The following is a 19157-nucleotide window of genomic DNA, read 5'->3' on the forward strand; positions in this document are numbered from 1 at the left end:
CCCCTTTTAGGTTTTTGTTTTCCCTTTTATTTTTCCCCCTGAAGAAACTGGGTCCTATAAAACAGTGGTTCTCAAACTTCAGTGTGCACCAGTGTACTTTAAAATCATCTGGAGAACTTGTTAAAAGCACAGATTGCTGCGTCTGGTCTCCAGACATCCTGATTGAGTATTTTTTTAAAATTAATTAATTTATGTATTTTACTTTACAATATTGTATTGCTTTTGCCATACATTGACTTGAATCTGCCATGAGTGTACATGTGTTCCCCATCCTGAACCCCCCTCGCACCTCCCTCCCCATCCCATCCTCTGGGTCATCCCAGTGCACCAGCCCCTAGCACCCTGTATCATGCATCAAACCTGGACTGGTGGTTTGTTTCACATAGGATATTTTACAGGATTCAATGCCATTCTCCCATATCATCCCTCCCTCGCCCTCTCCCACAGAATCCAAAAGACTGTTCAACACATCTGTGTCTCTTTTGCTGTCTTGCAAAAATTACCTTCTTTCTAAATTCCATATATGTGCGTTAATATACCATATTGGAAAAAACTAGAGAGTTCCAGAAAAACATCTATTTCTGTTTTATTGACTATGCCAAAGCCTTTGACTGTGTGGATCACAATAAACTGGAAAATTCTGAAAGAGATGGGAATACCAGACCACCTGACCTGCCTCTTGAGAAACCTGAGTGCAGGTCAGGAAGCAACAGTTAAAACTGGACATGGAACAACAGACTGATTTCAAATAGGAAAAGGAGTACGTCAAGGCTGTATATTGAGACCCTGTTTATTTAACTTACATGCACAGTACGTCATGAGAAACACTGGGCTGGAGGAAGTACAAGCTGGAATCAAGATTGCCGGGAGAAATATCTGTAACCTCAGATATGCAAATGACACTACTGTTATGGCATAAAGTGAAGAACTAAAGAGCCTCTTGATGAAAGTGTAAGAGGAGAGTGAAAAAGTTGGCTTAAAGCTCAACATTTAGAAAACTAAGATAATGGCATCTGGTCCCATGACTTCATGGCAAATAGATAGGGAAACAGTGGAAACAGTGGCTGACTTTACTTTTTTGGGCTCCAAAATCACTGCAGATTGTGACTGCAGCCATGAAATTAAAAGATGCTTACTCCTCGGAAGGAAAGTTATGCCCAACCTAAACAGCATATTAAAAAGCAGAGACATTACTTTGTCAACAAGGTCCATCTAGTCAAGGCTATGGTTTTTCCAGTGGTCATGTATGGATATGAGAGTTGGACTGTAAAGGAAGCCGAGTGCCAAAGAATTGATGCTTTTGAACTGTGGTGTTGGAGAAGACTCTTGAGAATCCCTTGGACTGCAAGGAGATCCAACCAGTCCATCCTAAAGGAGATCAGTGCTGGGTGTTCATTGGAAGGACTGATGTTGAAGCTGAAACTCCAGTACTTTGGCCACCTGATGCGAAGAGCTGACTCATTTGAAAAGACCCTGATGCTGGGAAAGATTGAGGGCAGGAGGAGAAGGGGACAACAGAGGAGGAGATGGTTGGTTGGCATCACTGACTCAATGGACATTAGTTTGGGTAAACTCTGGGAGTTGGTGATGGACAGGGATACCTGGCGTGCTGTGTGTATTGGTATCACAGAGTCAGACACAACTGAGCAACTGAACTGAACTGAACTAAACTGTATTCTATGTAATGCTGTCTATTAAAGTACACAAAAGCACAGCCAGTTTTAAAGGATGCATGCATATAACAGTGTACTCCAGACATGTGAATTACTTATATGATTTGACATACAAATACACATTCTCATCTTTGGGAGTTTGCAACTTGAAGGTTCGTATGTAGGGGACTTATTGTAGTTTATATAAGGACTTCCTTTTCCTAAGTCAATGAGGATAGAGCTTCTTTGTTAATTTAGTAGTATGGAGATAGGAAATATTACATATGCATATCATATTTTTAGACAGGAATGTAGAGAGATTTATGACCTTCATCCTAAAATTTTAGCTGTGTGTCAGACATAAATATAGTAATACAGAATCCACTCGTTTATATGTAAGCATTCTCATCTTTGTCCCACCTTGTGTTCCTATTGAATAGTGTGTCTGGTAAATGGGAGAAGTTGTTACCTGCTCAGAATAAGGGCTACAGCTTTTTACCTTTATTTTGGAAGAGTTTTAAGGTTTTCTTTTGTCCTAATATAAAATCTTGTGGAGAATGTGGACTAACAATTAACCTTTTTATCCAAGTGGTTGTTTTTGTGAGTTCTGAGTCCTTAGAGGGAGTGGGCAGAGGGCTGAAGTTCCAGTGACTCTAGGGAGTTGAGAGGCTCACATACAGTGGGCAAAGCCTTGGAGAAGCCAGCTTAGGAAATCTTTAAGTTTTTCTAAAGAACCTTTGGAAGTTCTAAATCATTCTTGTAAAGGCATACCAACAAGGGAGAACGCAGAGTTAGAGTTAGTGGTGTAGTGGCAGAGCATATGGTCAGCAGGAGTTTGAGAAGGATGATTTTAGTTAACTTAAAGTTCCCATGATAGGAGCAGGACCAAGTAGTGAGAACAGAGAGCCTTGAAACAGAAATCCAAGAACTCACAGCCTGACTAAGCATAGTGCCTTCAAAGCAGCAGAGAGACCTGGAAACCAAAGTTAGAAATAACTTCCATCCTAAGGTGTACCTTACAAAAAAGAAGCCTGGGACTCTAACTCAGCTTCAGAAAGTAAGCTAATTCAAAATGTGATGCAAACCATAAGCCTTTTTATGGGTTAGGCATGGCTTCAAGAGACATCCCTCCAGAAGGTACACAGAAGTGATATGTCTATTTAAGTCTTCTGCCCATTTAAAAATTCATTCAGTCATTTTGTGTTATTAGTGAGTTATAACAACTTAAAAAATATATATTCTGGATACGTTTGTTATCAGAAATATAACCTGCAAATATTTTCTCCCAGTCTGTGGCTTGTCATTTAATTTTGTTTTGAACTGCAATAAGTATTTGATTTTGATAAAGACCAGCTTATGAATTTGTTTCTTTATAGGTTGTACTTTGGTGTTGCATTTAAGAGCAGTTTTCATGTTGAAAAGTTCTCAAAGATAGTCTATTTTATTTTTTTCAAGGAGTTTTATAGTCTTAGGTTTTACATTTTAGTATATGATCCATTTTGAGTTAATTTTTGTGTGTCAGCTAATGTTCTCATGCATTCTTATTGGAGGAGATAATTGGTTCCTGAAGAATGAAAAAAATCTTTCTGTATTTATGTGTAAACCAGAGATAGAGCAGATAAACAGGAACTTCTCTGGTGGTCCAGTGGTTCAGAATCTGCCTTGAAATGCAGAGGACATGGGTTCAATCCCTGGTCTAGGAACTAAGATCCCAGATGGCTTGGGGCAGCTAAGCCTGCTGTGCCACATGAAGGTTTTGTATGCCCCAGCTAAGACCTAATGCAACCAAATAAATATTAAAAAAAGATAAATAGGATATTTGTCCCATTAAAAATTTTTGAGCGGGGGGGCAAATTAAGTTTAAAATATCTCAAGGCACTTCTTAGGAATGTGTAATGAAAACTTGAGGAACACAGTCTAAATTAAACTTTATGCATGCTATGCTTAGTCACTAAGTTGTGTCAGGCTCTTTGCGACCCCATGAACTGTAGCCTGCCAGGCTTCTCTGTCCAAGGGATTCTCCAAGCAAGAATATTAGAGTGGATTGCCATGCCCTGCTCCAGAGGATCTTCTCAACCGAGGGATCAAACCCAGGTCTGCTGCATTGCAGGCGGATTCTTTACCATCTGAGCCACCAGGGAAGTGGGTGCACAATTATGCCAGCTCTATTTATTGAAAACGCTATCCTTTCCTCACTGAATTGTCTTTTCACCTTTGTTGAAAAATCAGTTGACCATGAATATAAGGGTTTGTTTTTGAACTCCCAGTTTTATTCCACTGATCTATGTCAGATATGACTTTAAGATCACATGTAATTGGTAGAATAACTTTTCAGGTGCTTCAAAAATTAGCACTTTAAAATTAATTCCTTATAATTTTTATTTGAAAGAAGATATATAATTTTTCATTGAAGGAAGATGCATGTTTCTAATTTTCCCCAAGTAAAAATTGCATCTGAAAATTTTATTTACGGTGAAATGGGAAAAGTCTTTTGTCCAAATATACTTTATAAGGTCAGGAAACTTTGATTTGTACTTTAAGAATGAAGTTATTTAGATTTTTTCAAATGCCTGTTTAACTCAAAGCATTAAAGAACCAGCAGTGTTTCAAACAAAAAGTCATAAAATCATTCTCATCAATGCATTAAATCCTGTTATTAATTCTTATTCTGCTGTGCTGTGTCTTTTTGCTGCATAGGCTTTTTTGTTGAGTTTCAGACAGTGGGGGTGACTGTCTAGTTGCTGTGCAGGAACTTCTCATTGTGGTGCCTTCTCTTGTTGCAGAGAGTAAACTCTAGAGCATGCGGGCTTCAGTAGTTGTGGCTCCTGGACTCTGGAGGACAAGCTCAATAGTTGTGGCACATGGGCTTAGTTCCTTCGTGGCATGTGGGATCTTCCAGGATCGGGGATTGAAACTATTTCTCCTGAATTGGCAGGCAGATTGTTTACCACTGAGCCACCAGGGAAACCCTTTCTGAAGGTCTACAGTGGGAATGCGTGCTTCTTAGCTGTATACCCAGAGAAATCTGTATATCTAGACGTCATAACACTTCTTAACCATTTTCTCTTCTTTTTGTCATCTTCTTCATTGTATTTTTCATTTTTATATTTGTGATAAAGAATTGAGAGGCTGAGTAGTGTTTCTGAACCTATTATTATCTGAATTTTGTTTTTTTCAGCTAGTTGAGTGTTTGATATCTAAATAAATGTTCTGTGAATATTCAGAATAGCAGATATATTTACTATGCTGTAAATGAATATAATTAAAAAATCTAAAAGTACTGTGATACAGTTTTTATTAATATGAAAGCATAAACATGGATGTAAAATTTCATGTAAAATGTTCTGAAGTATTTTTAATTTCTGTAGTTTCCAGCTGACAATTTCTGATAAATTACATATCTTATTTAATGGAGAGGACTGTATGGCTTAACAGTGTGATTTATCTGCTAGGCCTAGCTACCAAGTAGGACTATTTAAAAAACCAGAAATGAAACTAGTTCAGCAGAGAAAATTGTTAGATGCAATCTGTAGTCTTTCTACTAAACTGTAAATATTGCATGAGCAAGTATTTCAACATGGTATTGAGCTTTGTGAACACTTAAAAATATTTGGTGATCAACTAATGACTTGTGAAATCTTATACATGACTAAGAAAGATTGAAAAACCAAGTGTAATCTCAGTTAGGGATAGTTGTTTAAAAATTCACCAGAGCAGTTACTAAAATGTGACCAAAAAAAATGGCTGCTGCAAGGGGTTATCATTAAGGGCAAGGTAGATCTCTAGGACAGGAGTTGGAGCTTCAGAGTTCAGTATCCTTTCTCACAAGGAGACTTCATTGCCTGTTTTTCCTCTATTTTATTTTTTTGCCTTACAGAAAACTTGTCTGAGAATCTTCAGACATCCAAAAGGGTAAATAAGTATTTACTTTTATTGAAGTATCAAGGTTTGATTTCCTTAAGGAAAGAAGTTCTATAAAGCTGCCCTCAAAGGACTTCCCTAGTGATCCAGTGGTTAAGAATCCACCTTGCAATGCAGGAGACTGGGTTTCACCCCTGGTGGGGGAACTAAGATCCCACATGCTGTGGAGCACCATGAGCAACAATGACTGAGCTCTTGTGCTCCAGAGCCCATGCCACAACTAGAGTCTGTATTTCACAGCTAAGACCTGATGTAGTCAAATAAATAGATAAGAGAGAAAAGAAAAAAAAAACTGCCCTGAAAATTCTGGGAAGTTGGGTAGGTTTATTTACTAGCTAAGAAAATCCCATGGACGGAGGAGCCTGGTAGGCTGCAGTCCATGGGGTCGCCAAGAGTTGGGAGCGACTGAGTGACTTCACTTTCACTTTTCACTTTCATGCATTGGAGAAGGAAATGGCAACCCACTCCAGTGTTCTTGCCTGGAGAAATCCCAGGGATGTGGGAGCCTGGTGGGCTGCCGTCTATGGGGTCGCACAGAGTCGGACACAACTGAAGCGACTTAGCAGCAGCAGCAGCAGCAAGCATACATACCTTCTGGTACACATAATTATTGGAGCACAGTGACTAAGTGCTGTCTATCCAAGATTTCCCAGTTGTTTGAGGCTGTTTTTAAATTGTTGATGTTCAGACTTGAGTTTTCACAAGTGTTCTGTTACCTGATATGGATATATTTAACCAGATTAATCACTAAATCTATTACAGTGTGTACTTTTATATTTTTCTCACTCCCATCTAGCTATCACCAGATTTTGGGCTGTCTGCCCTTAATTGGATGTCAGAGCAGCCAGAAAGCTGGAAATTTCTTGGTACAGTCACTGTTACATAGTAGTTGTACTTGTCATTGCACTTTGGAATGTATCCAGAGGTACTCTAGGTGAGTTCGTAATTGGCCAAATTTTTCTCTTAGGAAAATGTTTCTTTTTTAATGTGTAAATTTGTTAGAATAGAATATGGCAGTAGTACTCAACAGACACACTAGTCTGTTATATATATCATTTTTTATTTATTTTTAATTGGAGGGTGATTACAGTATCGTGTTGGTTTCTACCATACATCAACATGAAATCAGCCATAGGTATACATATGTCTTCTCCCTCTTGAATGTTGGCAGCAAATTTTATAAATCACTACTAACCCCATCACAAGAGCACAGGTTTGAACTCCCTGCGTCATACAGCAAATACCCACTGGGTGTTTATCAGTTGTGTATTAAATCTGGTAATGGGAAATATGAATTTGCCTTTGAAATATGATTTGATTGCCTTTCTGTGTTTATCTATGCCAAATGAAACATGATTGGATTTTGTTTACAAAGGCTCCAGTAATTTCCCAGGTGTGGAGACATCAGATAAACAGAGACTTATTTTATCACAGATGGCAAGGAACAGGACTAGTTACACAGATGTGTGAGGAATAAAGTCTCCTACTTACTCCATATCTCTCCTTTTAGCTGAAGTTTCCTTCTGTTGGTAATTTTCAATTGTTGAATTGTGTGAATTGAGAAATTCAAATGATTGCAGCTTTTCTTTTTTTCCTGTAAGAAGAACCAGGCATAGACAACAGTGATTTATAAAATTTGCTGTCAACGTGAAATATTTTCTTTTTTCCCCTTTGAAGAGTAATAGCATTTTCTCATTTCTTATTTTTAGCTTTGACTTTAATCTTTCCAACTTGTCCATAGCCAGCACCTTATTTTCTTCTTGGTATCATTTTTTCCCTCCTTTTAAATGTAGCCAGGATTTTTATTATAGTGGAAACGGGGCTGATTAGCTATTAGTTGATGAAGTCAGATATGAGATGAGTGTTTTTAGTTTAAAATACAGCTGACCTAAACTGCAAAAATAATAGACTCAACACCAGTGCTTTTTTTTCCTAACTTTATTTTTTTTTAATTTTCAATTTCATATTGGAATCACCAGTGCTTTTTAAACGATGTCTGTTGAGGACCAGTTTTGTTATGTGTGTGTGTGTTGTTTTTTAGAATTTTCCATTTCTGACCAAAAATACATAAAAATACAAGGTTTAATCTTTTTGTTAGAATAATTGACATTGTCAAAAATGTTTCTGAATGTTTATTCTCTTTCTACAGTCACGTTGTCGGGGACTTGTAATGAAGTTTGTGAACTGGCCTTGGTCTGCAGACTGTACTTTGGGTAGTACTGCTCTAGATTTCCAAGTGAATAAGGAAAGCCAAGGATGCTGCATTGCACTTTTGGTTACACACCGGATTGTGTGCTCTTCAAGGCGTGTTTGTGTTATTCATCTTTTTTGAGAGCTTAGGACAGGACCTATTGGGAAGTTGGTTGAAACTAGGAGATGAAGATCATACAGTGATAACAATTGGAGTCATAAAACTGAGTGGGCTAGAACAAATGCTGCAAATACTCAGAACTGAATTGGGAAGTAGTAACATAGGAGGGTTTCCATATCAGGTTATCTGCTTTTTCTTCAGGAATAAAATAGGCCTTAAAATTTTTTTTCTAATAAAGTGCATTCAATAATAATGGCAATTAGAGACAGCTTTCATCATTTTGCTCTACTTTAAGAATACAAAAAAACTGTACATAAAGTAAACAACAGACTTAGTATAGCACAGGGAACTATATTCAGAACAATATAATGGGAGAAGTGAAAAATATATATAGATACATACATACGTAGTGTAACTGAATCGCTTTGCTATACACCTGAAAATAACACAATATTATAAATCAACTATACTAAAAAAATATACAAAAGCTGCATGAAGCCAAAGATAGTTTATAGGAAGAAAACTTAGGAGATTTAACAAGATTGAACCACTTCAAATTACCATTTTTGTAAGTCAAAAACGGTTGAATGCTGGTAATTTTATGGAGCTCAGTCTATAGATGTAGTAACATGGAATGTTAATGCTGAGGGCAGAGTACATAGAGATCATTTAGGAGATCCCCTTCATTTAATTTTAGGGAAACTAAAACTCAGAGAAATGTTTCAAATAGCAAAACCACTTTCTAACTGCAAGTGCAGTAAATCAGATTTTGCTAATTTGCATGATAAGTCGCTCAGATATGTCCGGCTCTTTTCTACTCTGGACTGTAGCCCTCCAGGCTCCTCTGTCCATGGGGTTCTCTAGGCAAAAATGCTGGAGTAGGTTGCCATGCCCTCCTCCAGGGAATCTTCCTGGCCCAGGGATTGAACTTGTTTCTCTTGTGTCTCCTGCATTGGCACGTGGGTTCTTTACCACTGGGAAGCCCTTTTTACTGAAAGTAAAAGACAAAACTCTTTTTCTTTTGGACTATTTCTGCTTATGTTTTGGACAATGTTCTACTTTAAATAATAGCATAAACAATTTCAAAGGAAATATTTAATTTTTTAAAAACAAGAAAGCTTTTGAAAACACTAGTTTACCTAAACCATTTTTTGGGCCATTTCACTTGCTTTAGCTCATTATGTGAGTTTTTATTCCTAGAGGCTATAGAAATGCAACTAAGATATTTTGACCTAGTATTTGATCTTTAATTGTGTAAATATATGTTTCTTTTATTATTATTATTATAAATTTTTTTTTGATTGCGCTGGGTCTTTGTTGCAGCACACAAGCTTCTCTAGTTGTGGCACTTGGGCTCACTAGTTATAGCACATGGGCTTTGTTGCCCCAAGACATGTGGGATCTTAGTTCCCCAACCAAGGATTGAACCTGGGTGTCCCATGCATTGGAAGGTAGATTCTTAACCACTGGACTGCCAGGGAAGTCCCTAAATATATTTTTGACAGAAAATATTCTTATGAAATAAATCAGGAGAAAAAAGTTCTCCTTATGACCCTTTACTAACAAGCTAATATTAATAGTCACTAGAGGCAAATTGCTTTTGCTTTCCTGAGATCTTAAGTAGCATTCTGTAGTTTATAGGCTTAACTAAACAAATGTCTGCACATTTTGCATAGCAAAGTTTTTGGAACCTTGACAGAAATGTTGACAAGTAAAGGTTTGTTTTTGGTTACCATGAGTAATTTCTATGGGGGTTGAACTATTGTTAGTTCTTGGTTAGCTTTCTGTGCCTCTAAGTCTGTTTTCCTTAGAAATGATGATGAATTTAAATCTCCTTGATGTATTCCAGTTCACTTACTTCATGGAAATTAGGGGAGTGCATAACTTTCTGAAGTTCTTAATTACTGTTCCCATTTAGTGGTTGGAGAAGCAAATATTTATATCTCATGCATTATCTTGCTTAATTCCTAATCATTCTTTCTTCTTGGATATAACATAGTCGCTAAAGAAGTAGCTATTTATTCAAACAGTTGCCTTGGTAATTCAAACAGTTACCATGCAATTGTTACCATGCAGTTGTTTTCTTGCCATGTTAAAAAAAAAACCCCACACAATATAACTAGAAAAAGATAGTTATTTCCAAGTAGAATGAGATTGATGGTAAGTATATTATTTGTGGGTGAGAATTTTCTGCTTGTTTTTTAAAAATTATTTATATAAGTTGCTACCAGTACTGATCATGATAAGGAATATTTCTTCAATTAAACTGTGTTTCTTTCTTGGAAAAATAGAATTACCTGTAATTCAAGGTCATTTATATTTAAGTGAATAAGATACTTATCCTAAAAGTTTATTATTTATCTTTGACATTATTTTATCTAGTTCATTACAAAGGGCTACAAGCTATTACACTGCATTGATTCATCACTTATATTTGATACAGTTAAGAAGTAGTACTTTTGGGTTATTGAGTTTATGTCCCCGATATTCTTCTTGGTAGTAAGAAGCAAGGTTTTCCACATTAATTTGTATTTATTATATTAGACTAGCAGGTTTTGCTTTCCTCTTTTCATCCAGAGTAAAATTAGAGATATTAATGATTCTTATATGGTAATTCTAGTTTTGATTTTTTGAGAAGTCTCCATACTGTTTTCCAGAGCAGCTGGACCCATTTATATTCCCAACAGTGCATGATGGTTCCCTTTTCTCCACGTCCTTGCCAGCGTTTATTTGTTGTCTTTTGATGATAGCCATTCTGAGAGTTCTGAGTTGATGTCTTACTGTGATTTTGATTTGCGTTTACTTGATGATTAGTGATGCCCAATGTCTTGTGTCCGTTCTTCATTCATATGTCTTCTTTGGGGAAATGTCTATTCAAATCTTCTGCCCATTTAAAGTTTTTTATTTTTGCACGATTGAGTTGTATGAATTCTTTGGATATTAACTGTTTATCAGATATATTGTTTGAAAACATCTTCTCCCATTCATTAGGTGGCCTTTTAGAACAAATTTTGGAATTATTTGTTCTGGTTCTGTGAATGATGCTGTTGGTATATTGATAGTGATTACATTGTATCTGTAAATGCCTTGGGTAATATGGTCATATTAACAAAATTAATTGTTCCAATTTGTAAACACAGTATTTTCTTTTTGTCTATGTTATCTTTCGTTTCTTTCATTAGGGTCTTAAAGTTTTTCATGTATAGGTCTTTTACCTCCTTTGTTAGGTTTGTTTTTAGTATCTTATTATTTTATAAATGGTATTTACAGTGCACTCCAGTATTCTTGGAAAAGGAAATGGCAACCCACTCCAGTATTCTTGCCTGGAGAATTCCATGGACAGAGCACCTGGAAGGCTACAGTCCATGGGGTCGCAAGAGTTGGACACTACTTAGCGACTAAACCACCGCCAGTATTCTGGTGTGGAAAGTTCCATGGACAGAGGAGCCTAGCTGCTGGGTACAGTCCACGGGGTTGCAAAGAGTTGGACACAACTGAGCGACTGAGCACACACACACATTTTAAAATTTCTCTTCTGATAATTCTGTTAGTGTATAGAAATGCAACAGATTTCTGTATGCTAATTTTGTATCCTGCAACTTTATTGGGTTCATTTATGAGTTCTGATAGTTTTTTGGTGGTATCTTTAGGATTTTCTATATATAGTATCGTTATCTGTGAAGTGACAGTTTTACTTCTCTTTAAATTTGGATTCCTTTTATTATTTATTTTTTCTTGTTCAACTTCTGTGGCTGGAACTTCCAATTCTGTGTTGAATAACAGTGGTGAGAGTGGGCATCCTTGTTTTGTCCCTGATCTTAGAGGAAAGGTTTTCTGCTTTTCACCATTGAGTATTATGTTGGCTGTTGGTTTGTCCCATATGACCTTTATTATGTTGAGGTATGTTCCTCTGTACCCACTTTGTTGAGAGTTGTTATCCTAAATGGATGTTTAATTTTGTCAAAAGCTTTTTCTGCATCTCTTGAGATGATCATAGGATTTTATTCTTCAATTTGTTAATGTGGTATGTCTCATGGATTTTTGGATTTGAGCTATCCTTGCATCCGTGGCTGTGTGGATCACAATAAACTGTGGGAAATTCTGAAAGAGATGGGAATACCAGACCACCTGACCTGCCTCTTGAGAAACCTGTGTGCAGGTCAGGAAGCAACAGTTAGAACTGGACATGGAACAACAGACTGATTTCAGATAGGAAAAGGAGTACGTCAAGGCTGTATATTGTCACCCTGCTTATTTAACTTTTATGCAGAGTACATCATGAGAAACGCTGGGCTGGATCAAGCACAAGCTGGAATCAAGATTGCTGGGAGAAATATGAATAACCTCAGATATGCAGATGACACCACCCTTATGGCAGAAAGTGAAGAGGAACTCAAAAGCCTCCTGATGAAAGTGAAAGAGGAGAATGAAAAAGTTGGCTTAAAGCTCAACATTCAGAAAACTAAGATCATGGCATCTGATCCCATCACTTCATGGCAAATAAATAGGGAAACGGTGGAAACAGTGGCTGACTTTATTTTTTAGGGCTCCAAAATCACTGCAGATGGTGATTGCAGCCATGAAATTAAAAGACGCTTACTCCTTGGAAAGAAAGTTATGACCAACCTAGACAGCATGTTAAAAAGCAGAGACATTATTTGTCAACAAAGGTCCGTCTAATCAAAGCTATGGTTTTTCCAGTGGTCATGTATGGATGTGAGAGTTGGACTGTAAAGAAGGCTGAGTACAGAAGAATTGATGCTTTTGAACTGTGGTGTTGGAGAAGACTCTTGAGAGTCCCTTGAACTGCAAGGAAATCCAACCAGTCCATTCTAAAGGAGATCAGTCCTGGGTGTTCATTTGAAGGACTGATGTTGAAGCTGAAACTCCAATACTTTGGCCACGTGATGGGAAGAGCTGACTCATTTGAAAAGACTCTGATGCTGGGAAAGATTGAGGGCAGGAGGAGAAAGGGACGACAGAGAATGAGATAGTTGGATGGTATCATTGACTCAATGGACATGGGTTTGGGTGGACTCTGGGAGTTGGTGATGGACAGGGAAGCCTGGCGTGCTGCAGTTCATGGGGTTGCAACGAGTCAGACACGATTGAGCGACTGAACCGAACTGCATTCCTGGAATAAATCCCACTTGATCATGGTGTATGATCCTTTTAATGTATTGTTGAATTTGGTTTACTAATATTTGTTGAGAATTTTTGCATCTACATTTATAGAATGAGTTTAAAGGCATTTCTTTTCCTTCAATTTTTGTTGGAATAGTTTGAGGAAAGGCATTAACTCTTCTTTAAATGTTTAGTAGAGTTCACCTGTGAAGCCTTCTGGTCCTAGACTTGTTTATTGGTTTTTTTGTTTGTCTGTTTGTTTTTTCGGTTACTAATTCAGTTTTACTACTGGTAATTAGCCTGTACATACATATATACATATATTTTTTTTCCGGTTCAGTCTTGGGAGATTGTACATTTCTAGGAATTTATCCATTTCTTCTCAGTTGTCCATTTAATTGGCACATACTTGTTTGTAGTAATCTCTGTGCTGTCAGTTGTAAATTCTCCTGTTTCCTTTCTCAATTTATTTATTGAGGCCTGTGTTTTTCTCCTGATGAGTCTGGCTAAGGTTTATCAATTTGGTGTATCTTTTCAAACAATCAACTCTTAGTTTCATTGATCTTTTTGTTTTTGTTTTGTTTTAGTCTCTCTTTCATTTATTTCTGCTCTGGTCTTTATTATTTCTTTTTTGTCTATTTTAAAACATTTTGACCTGCACAGAAGAATTTCAAATAATTTATGTAGATACTTTGCCTCCAAGAAGCTGAAGCAGAACTTCCTGTTCCTAAAGTGTGGGCTGCTCATGGTGACTTCCTACCAAACAGTAGATTATAAGCCCTGTTGCTAGCATGTATTCTTGATGTGGTATGATGAGAATGACAATTTACCTCTAGTTTTTCTCCCAGATCCTATAACCCAGTCTAACCATGAGAAAAGCACGAGGCAAATCCTCACTGAGGAATATTCTACACAGTACCTGACTAGTACTCCTCAAAATTGTCAAGATTACCAAATACAAAGAAAGTTTGAAAAACTATCATAGCTAAGGGAAACTTAAGGAGAAATGATGACTAAATGTAATGTAACTTGGATGGGAATCCTGGAGCATAAAAAGCACACCAGGTAAAAACTAAGGAAATATGAATAAAGTATAGACTGTGGTTAATAATAATGTATCATTGTCACAAGTAAGGTGTAAGGTGTACATAGCCAAGGAAATTGAGTATGTGATACTAACTCTGTACTATTTTCACAGCTTTTCTGTATATCTGTGTTAAACTTTTATTAAAAACATTAAAAAAAATTGTAGATACTACTAGAGCTTTCTATATGCCTCTCAGATTGCATTCTCCTTATCCTGTGAAGTATCCTCTGACCTGCATTAGGTATTGATTATCAACCTCATGCATAATATTACATTTTTACTATATATATGTTTTAAATTTATACTATTTTTCATCTGATAAAATTTTATATAAATAGTATCATACCTTTATATATTTGTGTGCAGTTGACTTTTTTGTTGTTCAGCATTGTGTGTGCTTTATTTGTATTGATAAATATAATTCTAATTCATTTACTGTGTGTTAGTCCATTGTTTGATTATCACTGACCATTTTTGTTGTTGTAGTCCTGGACATTTGTTTGATTCTAATTTATTACTATTACTAACATTGTTGAAATAACTGTTCTTGTATGGGACTCCCAGTGCACAGACATAAGACTTACTTGAAGGTTTTTCCATTGCAGAAGAGTTGTTGAGTTCTAGAATATGTACATCTTAAATTTTGATAAATAATATAAAATACAGTGGCCATAGGACTGGAAAAGGTCAGTTTTCATTCCATTCTCAAAGAAAGGCAATGCCAAAGAGGGTTCAAACTACCACACAAGTGCACTCATCTCACACGCTAGGAAAGTAATGCTCAAAATTCTCCAGGCTAGGCTTCAGCAGTGCCTGAACCATGAACTTCCAGATGTTCAAGCTGGATTTAGAAACAGTAGAGGAACCAGAGATCAAATTACCAGCATCTGCTGGATCATCGAAAAAGCAAGAGAGTTCCACAAAAACATCTACTTTTGCTTTATTGACTACGCCAAAGCCTTTGACTGTATGATCACAACAAACTGTGGAAAATTCTTAAAGAGATGGGAATACGAGACCACCTGACCTGCATCCTGAGAAATCTGTATGCAGGTCAAGAAGCAACAGTTAGAAGTGGACATGGAGCAACAGACTGGTTCCAAATAGGAAAAGCAGTTTGTCAAGGCTGTATATTGTCACCCTGCTTATTTAGCTTATATGCAGAGTACATCATGTGAAGTGCTGGGATGGATGAAGCACAAGCTGGAATCAAGATTGCTGGAAGAAATATCAATAACCTCAGATAAACAGGTAACACCAGCCTTATGACAGAAAGCGAAGAAGAAATAAAGTCTCTTGAAGAAAGTGAAAGAGGAGAGTGAAAAAATTGGCTTAAAACTCAACATTCAGAAAACTAAGATCCTGGCATCAGGTCCCATCACTTCATGGCAAATAGATGGGGAAGCAATGGAAATAGTGACAGACTTTATTTGGGGGGGCTCCAAAATCACTGCAGATGGTGACTGCAGCCATGAAATTAAAAGACACTTGCTTCTTGGAAGAAAAGCTATGACCAACCTAGACAGCATATGAAAAAGCAGAGACATGACTTGACAAACAAAGGTCTGTCTAGTCAAAGCTATGGTTTTTCCAGTATTCATGTATGGATGTGAGAGTTGGACTATAAAGAAAGCTGAGCACCAAAGTATTAATGCTTTTGAACTGTGGTGTTGGAGAAGACTCTTGAGAATCCCTTGGACTGCAAGGAAATCCAACTAGTCAATCGTAAAGGAAATCAGTCCTGAATATCTTTGGAAGGACTGATGTTGAAGCTGAAACTCCAATACTTTGGCCACTTGATGCAAAGAACCGACTCATTGGGAAAGACCCTGATGCTGGGAAAGATTGAAGGTGGGAGGAGAAGGGGACAACAGAGGATGAGATGGTTGGATGGCATCACCAACTCGATGGACATGAGTTTGAGCAAGTTTCAGGAGCTGGTGATGGACAGGGAGGCCTGGCGTGCTGCAGTCCATGGGGTTGCAAAGAGTCGGACAGGACTGAGCAACTGAACTGAACTGAATACAAAATTGCTCTTTGAAAATGTTCTATTCCCACAACAGTATATGAGAGTTGTCAATAAAGTGAAGAAACAATATTTAGTGTTGTGGAGTAGTTTACTTTTTGACAGTTTAATGGATGGGAAGTGCTATTAGTTTCACTTCAGTTCAGTTCAGTCAACTCAGTTGTGTCTGACTCTTTGTAACCCCATGGACTGCATCATGCCAGGCTTCCCTGTCCATCACCAGCTCCTGAAACTTGCTCAAACTCATGTCCATCGAGTCGGTGATGCCATCCAACTATTTCATCCTCTGTCATCCCCTTCTCCTCCTGCCTTCAGCCTTTCCCAGAATCAGGGTCTTTTCCAGTGAGTCAATTCTTCGCATCAGGTGGCCAAAGTATTGGAGCTTCAGCTTCAACATCAGTCCTTCCAATGAATATTTAGGATTGATTTCCTTTCAGATTGACTGGTTTGATCTCTTTGCAGTCCAAGGGACTCTCAAGAGTCTTCTCCAATACCACAGTACAAAAGCATTAATTCTTTGATGCTCAGCTTTCTTTATGGTCCAACTCTCACATCCATACATTAGTTTACATTTTCTTTATTACTAGTTTAGGTTGCTTTTTTTAGCCAACTTTTCCACTCTCCTCTTTCACCTTCATCAAGAGGCTCTTTAGTTCCTCTTCACTTTTTGCCATTAGGATAGTGTCATCTGCATATCTGAGGTTATTGATATTTCTCCCGGCAATCTTGATTTCAGCTTGAGCTTTATCCAGCCCAGCATTTCTAATTATGTGCTCTGCATATGAATTAAATAAGCAGGGTGACATTATACAGCCTTGATATACTCCTTTCCCTATTTTGAACCAATCCGTTGTTCCATATCTGGTTCTAACTCTTGCTTCTTGGTTTAGTGGATGAGGGAGCTTACACATCTGAAACAAGGTCCTGAAGCTACAACCCCACAATGTGCAGCAGACGGTAGGGTGGACATGGTGGCAGGTTTCACTTCTTGGTGGAAGGGATAGTTTAGTCACTTATTCATGTCCATATGGAAGAGGAGATTGCCAGTTATAGGGGGAATTACATCAGATTGGCTCAATAGTTACCAGGGAAATCAGAGGCCCACACCCCTCATCAACCTTTTGATAAAAAGAGCCACTAGCTGGAGCCTGGGACAAGTTTGTAAGGTCAGTCATGTGAGTAAAGCAGGTGCTGTTAGGCAGGGGATATACAGAGAACAAGAGAACAGCCATCTTGAGTGACCTGACGGTAGAGTTCTTTTTAACCTTAAATGAAATACATATGTAATTATAATTCACATATAATAAAGTTAATATGCATAATTTCTAATCAATATGGTGACATGAGTATAATGTAAAGTTATGAGGAAAATGAAAAAGTGAAGTAATTTAAAATGTATATTTAAAAATGTGAATGTTGAGGAACTTTTGCTTCCACTAAGACTTTGCTTCCATTGCACAGGTTCAATCCTTGGTCAGGAACTGAGGTCCTGCATGCCATGTGGTGCAGTCAAAAAAAAAAAAATGTAAATGTTGAAGCATTACTGAATTAGAACATATAATGAGTTAAACACTTGCAGGTGTGTGTAGCATCATTGTGAATGTGCAGCAATAAGTGCAGACAGATAATATGGTTTGGTAGTTTGGCTATAAAAATACGAATGGTATTGCCTCTGGTAGTGCGATTTTGTAAAATGCTCAATAGCCTGTTTATAAAGTTCTGACCAAACCAAAGTACAAGCTATGTTAGTTGCATTCCTGGAAAATTAAGAACTTATTAAAACTGTGCAAAAAATACTTCTTTTTTAAATGTAAAAAGTAAAAGAGTAGTTTCTAGGTCCAAGTAATTATAAACAGGTTTTCTTTCCACATGATCTTAGATGGGACACTGCCAAGTCATGTGGGACATGTGTCAGTTTTTTTCGTAGCACGTTCTTGAGCAGGGGTTGGCAAACTACATCCTGCAGTACACACTGTGTGGGCAAAAAAAAAAGAGAGAAAACTCTGTTATAGAGATGGTAACCCATTTTTTAAGGTGAATTGATTCCAGTTCAAGGTATTATTGATTGGAACCCAATCAAAACAACTTCTGTCACAAGTGAAGTTAAATCAGAGTAGATTTCTTGATATACTTTGAGGAAAAGAATGATACACATCACCTGTGTTGTGCTGTGATATTGTGAAGCAAAGTGCCAGTGGACATAATTTTATTTAATTATAGTATATTATACAAGTTAATGTTTCTGTTGAGTCACATAGCCAGAAATTTTAGATCCTTATACCTGGTAAATAGGCAGATATTCAGTAAATGTATGTTGAATTGTTATGAGAAATGCCTTTAATGTATGTTCTAACATTTACTGTACAATTTTTATATTAATAGAAGAATGAAAGACAACATGTTTGTCTTTCAGCCTCTGTTCCACCCATTGTACCTATATTCTATGTGTACACTACCTACCTTTACATTCCTCTGTTCTCATTTCTAATGCTTAAGTTTAGGTAGAACTTTTGCTTCCAAATGATAGTTATACATCTTAAACTATTTTGAATAGTAAATGGGATTTTTTTTTGGTGTCTACAGGTGGAAAAGATGCTGAGATAACATGGAGTTGAAGAGAGGTCTGTAGGAACCAGGGCCTTGGGGATTACAGAACAGGGATATCACTCCATTAGAATCCTTTTCATCTTTTTTTGCCGTCAGATATTTTGCTAGAAAATCAAAGATGACTGTTTGCAACCATCTAGCCTCATATTCTTCTGGTACCATCACACCCAAGCGACAAGACCACTTCTCCACCTACTCTAAATTGGGAGATTAATTTGGGTCAGTCATTGTGCCCAGAGAAAGGAGGTATTGTATTTTGGTTTGGAACTCTTGGTCAGGCAGGGGAAAGCTTGTTCTGAGATGAAGTATTAAACATCACTGTCCTATCCAAGGCTCCATTGCCTGAGCCCTTTGATGATTTCCCACTTCAGTTTAGCTGCTTATTCTTCTCAGAACAGCAGTGGCAGTTAAGGTTTAAAAATTTATGGA

General features: G+C 37.3%; 1 protein-coding gene across 2 annotated transcripts in view; it reads left to right on the forward strand.

The window, feature by feature from the left end:
• COMMD1 (copper metabolism domain containing 1) overlaps window positions 1–19157 on the forward strand; it is a 162803-nt gene that overhangs the window by 42286 nt on the left and 101360 nt on the right. The gene's annotated exons all lie outside the window — the stretch shown is intronic.

This window comes from Oryx dammah, unplaced genomic scaffold (assembly GCF_014754425.2).
Source record: "Oryx dammah isolate SB20612 unplaced genomic scaffold, SCBI_Odam_1.1 HiC_scaffold_25, whole genome shotgun sequence".
Classification (NCBI taxonomy): Eukaryota; Metazoa; Chordata; class Mammalia; order Artiodactyla; family Bovidae; genus Oryx; species Oryx dammah.